Genomic DNA, 5,145 nt, shown 5'->3' with positions numbered 1-5,145 from the left:
GAAATGATTCAGTCTATCAAATGCCTTGGAAGCATCAATAAAACGCAGAAACATGGTGGAATTATGGCTTCTATATTTTTGCTATAATGTCTTTTAAAGCAAAAATACACATATCTGTGCCAATAGATTATATTTCTGTTGATTAAAATACAACAACATTCGGATTTGGATCTAAAAATAGACCCTTTAAGTGCTGACTTCATGATTACATCACAATGTTAGCTGGTGGAAAATGTAAGACTGAAGGCACCTCAGAATAGAAAGCTAAAGTTACCTTTGGTTACAGAGGAAGGAGTAATGCTCCAGTCAGTGTGACATTTATTTACATACTTTAGAGATGACAAACTGTGATTTGAGCTTCAAGCCGAATGCAATATCAGCGAAACTCTTAAGCTAGCCAGTGTTTAAGATGTCTCAAAGTTAGCTATTATTAATATTATGCCTCTACCAATGCTAGTGCAACAACAGAACATAGTTGTTTGTGTTACATGAAAAACTATTGGATGGTTTTCCCTTATTTCTTGCAGGCATTAATACTTTGGTTATCCTATGATTTTTGTGTTAGTGCCACCATTTTGACCTGTGTGCTTTTGACTCAAATGTTTTGCTAGCTTTTGGATGAATTGCCGAGTAGTTCAGAACACACATTCATTTTCTTAACAAGATAAATGTAATAATGTTGTTCAAACCTTTGCATCTGTTTTGCAACATTTGTTGCACATTTGAATTTGTCCAATTCCCAAGATTTTTCTGTCAGTCTAAGCTGTAGTTTGTTTTTGGAGCTAAATAGCTAATGTTGGCATGCTAACTGGCCCAACTAAGATAGTGATGATGGTCCTATAGCTTCCTAACTTTAGCACATTAGCATTATGAGCCTGTTAGCACAATGCCATTAGTATTTAGCTCAAATCACCGCTGTGCCTATCTACTCTCTCAGCGTGGATAATACCTGAATCCCAATTTGAATTCCTGTACACGTTTCCTACCTGGAGCAGAATTGAGGATACTTCAAATGTTAGGAGGTGTTTTCAGAAACTATTTGACTGCAGTGAGATGGAACTGAGTGAAGGAGACATAGGACCTGCCTGCTCTGGAAACATTTGCACTGCGTTTGGTGGCATTAAACACAAGGACTGCTTCCTGTTGACACATTGCCCATTTTATCCCTCCAAACAAATTACCTTCCCAATCTCGCATTTCATTTAAAGTACCTCCTGTGTACTTGCTGAATCTCTCTGTTTACTCTCAATCTTTGGACATAAAAGGAGAGACCTCGAAGCTGAAATGACACAAACAAAGACAGAAACTCCTTTGAGGAATTATTAGAAATTTCATTTTGCTTTTATCTCGAGCCCATCCAATCCTGTTTATTCACCAAAGACACTCCACAAAAGGAGATGTGCTAGTATTTGTGAGGACTGCTATTGATGTGGTTGGGCGACTGATCCGTTTAGTCCCAGCTGAAAAGAATGTAGAGCTTTGTGTCTGCAGGTCTTTCAGTGAATGGACACATATTCCCTTTATGTTATCAGATGTAATAGTTGCTATTGCTTGTTACTTTGGGAAACCAAAGCCACTGGGACAATCGATGCTTATAATTTAGATCATTTTCTTCACAATCTATGTCAGATGGGGTAGATGTCTAAACATAAAATCATTGAGCGGTGTTGAAGGATAATAATAACAATTTGTTCTGTTTTGGTTATGCCTTTTTTAATAAACAAAAATATTTAGCATTGCTATGATTATGACTCTTACAATGGTTCGGTTGGTTATCCTTTAACTATGTTTTGAAAGATGTCTTCTTTTCCCATACATTCTGGAGGTTTGAAGTGATAACTGAGTATAGTATACCTATCTTGTAGTGTGTTGTCCTCTGTATTAACTCAGTTGTTAAGTGTTAAGCTCCTTCTTGACGGTCGGCACTGAAATTGTATTTCCAGTTTAAAGGTTGTTGTGTGCGCAGCCATGTGAGAGGTGTGTTGTTCCCTCCAAACTTCCACAGTACAGCAGCTACCCCTGAGTGCTGAGCTCAGTTAGTGCGAGAAAAGCTGCCTCTGTAAATGTGGTATTGATTGGTGGAAAAGGTAGACGTGCGAGTCCGTGCTTGGACCCACGCCATGCTCTGATAAGCGCTAACAGGATTGCAGGGTGGAATCTGTGAGCTGTGACGGGACAACAGGCTCAGAGGAGGAAGAGGAGGAGAGCAAGAGTATTAAATGGGACTTTGATTATGGAGGTGAACGCACACAGTAAAGACCAGATGTGGAAGAAGTATTCAGGTCATTACTTAGCAATATCAGCTAAATGTACTTTTTCATTCTCTCTAAACTACTTTTGTTTAGAGGTCAACCAAAAGTTTTTTCGATTTTCCCAAAAATGTATAGAAAAGCTGCTCATTTTGATCCCCCAGGGCACACACGTACCAATCAACAGTCCAAAAACGTAAACATTACATTTTTGCCCTCATAATAAAGGAAAGCTTCAAACATTATAGGTGAACAAGGCTAAAAACCCTGAATGTTGGGGCAAATTCTCCTAACAAATGACTTTCAAATGTACTTGATTGTCAAAATTATTGTTGATTTGTTTTCACAATGAAATTAAAACACTGAAAATTAGGAGTAATAACTTTAATATCTTTCTCGTGAAAACTCGGTGTTAGTCGATGTAGAGTTCAATTCAAATACCTTATATGTTGATATATACCTGTGCATCTTATATAAGACACATACTATTTCTTCACCTGCTAAACACTTGGTAACTGTAGTGAAAGGAACAATATTTGAATGTCTTGATAATGACATATAGTGGATTTAAAGTAGCATGTTATGAACCTCAAAGCTTATCCTTAAATGCAGGTCTTGACTAAATGTGTTCGCGGCTGGTAAAGACAACGTGTTCCCTCTCATGTTGAAAGCGGGTTGCAACACATACAACCAGATTGTGTCAAAATATGCAGAGAAATGCGTGTTGGGCTCAGCACGCTCATTCCTGCGTCTTCAAAGGAGCGATGGTTTGACACAGACGTCTTGTAGTTACATAACCTCCATATTCCTCTCTCTATTTCTGCCTTCGTCTCTCCCACCTCCACGCTCTTCTTCCATATCCATGTTCCTCCCCCCCTCACTCCTTTCCTCCTGTCTCTTCCTCCTTTTGTTCTAATAGACGAATAGAAATAGATCATGCTCTTTGTAGAACCTCACTGTTTGCTTTTATATCCCAAGTTGTTTTGTTTTTTCTGTCCTGCCAAATATTTGTTGGCTGGTAAAAAAAAAAAGTAAACCAAGCATGCCCAGTGTTTCCTCTCTGTAGTCTTTACTTTTTCAGCCTGTTTCCACCTCAGGTATATATCAGGTAGTGAGAATCCCCCTGATAAGTTAAATAAAAACTGACAAAACCATAACCGTGTTTTTCATCACTATTTCAGTATGTTCCATCAGCGCGTGCTTCCCAGAAAACACCGTATACAGTATATGAATGAACGTAGACACATAGTGACTTTGATGAAACTGAAGGATTTTAATTGTTTTACAATTCTTTCTCTTTCTTCCGTTTCCCAGCAGACTCTGCTCCTGTGAAAATAGAGAGCACTAAACCAGACATGTAATTACATTTTGATTATGTGAAGAGCTTCACAGGGAAAAGGTTATTCTCGTCTCTCACAGACTAACATTACACTATCATGCTCTCTCCAGGGGGAATATGGTGGGGCTTGTGTCTTACTCATTTTTCTTTCTTACGTCTGTGGTTAAAGAAGCTGTCCTGTATGTGTGTGAAGTGGCTAATCCTGGGTTGGAAACCTTCTGAAGCCACATGGTGATGGTGTCCGACACATTATCAAAAAGCACACACAGAAATACTGTTTAATTCCGCTTGGAAATTATGATTTATTTAACAATAAACTCGAGTTGACTGTCCAGAATAAACTAAAATATCCAAAATCCAAATATCGCTAATGTGATCAGGCGATCGTCAAAATTAAGGTGACAAACATAATGCGCTAATTACTTGCCACATGATATGATTTACTATGGAATAATGTGTCCAATAATGTGGTCGTAAAACTGTAGGCCTTTCGACATCCAACTCAAAAAATCACAAGTGTCTTTGTTCATTTTACAAATAGTGTATGTATCAAAACACAAGTATACTAGATCACATAAGTATCTTAACAGTTTGTAAAATAATATTTCATAAACAACGCTATAACTCAAATATATCTGTCAGATATTTCAGTCATAATATCAAATGGCTGTTAATGGCTCCAATAGTGTGTGTTTTTGTTTTCTCCTATATCCCATCCCTTGAGTCCATGTCGAAGCTACGTTGCAGTAGTTCCTCTATCCTGAGAAACGTCATCTCTTCTGTTCACTCACTTATCCTTTCAGCCGGATCAGTAGGAGATAGATGTTGTGATTTTTATGGGATGCAGGACGTTTTTTCAGGGGACACTGATAGTGAGTCCACACTTTTCACGGTGTGTGCAGTCCTACAGGTGAGTGATTACAGAGGGGAGACGCTGCGCCCTCCTTCACCTTGAGACTCCTGCAGGAGGGGGGGGGGGAGCTGTCTGCAACATGATTGATGGGTATATTTTGAGAACATCCCCAGCAGAGCATGCCTGAGGCTTGGAGATTGGAAGGAGGATTCAAATGAGTGTGTGGCAGGTGTGTGTGACGTGTGAATGCTGAATGCACTGTCAGTGTGCGATGTGTATATCTGCTGCAATGTATTTTGTAGAGTCCCTCTCCTGGCATTGATTAAACCCCTAAAAACGCCCTGAAGTTCCCTTCAAGCCCTAAACACAGCTTAGAATAACTCAAGACCCTTGTCTCACTTACAGCCAAAATCCTGTAGCTTATTAGTCTGTCCAACAACAACCATTGTTGTGCAAAAGTTTGAAACACTACCCCAATGAACCGGGTGACATTTTACTATGNGTTGAGTTGTTCCAGTGCAGTTTTCAGAATGAATCTTTGTCTGTTATAATCCGGGCAGCTAAAAAATACATGATGTATTGTCTCTGGTTGTTGGCAACCATCACAATTGCCATTTGGATGTTTTCCAATCAGATGCAGTGATGAGTTTAGTCCAGAGTGTCCCAATTTTATCCTGCTGTTGATGCTCTGCTCTCTTTTACTA

Source organism: Notothenia coriiceps, unplaced genomic scaffold (assembly GCF_000735185.1).
Source record: "Notothenia coriiceps isolate Sejong01 unplaced genomic scaffold, NC01 NC01_scaffold00038207, whole genome shotgun sequence".
Classification (NCBI taxonomy): domain Eukaryota; kingdom Metazoa; phylum Chordata; class Actinopteri; order Perciformes; family Nototheniidae; genus Notothenia; species Notothenia coriiceps.
This window is presented reverse-complemented; position numbering follows the sequence as displayed.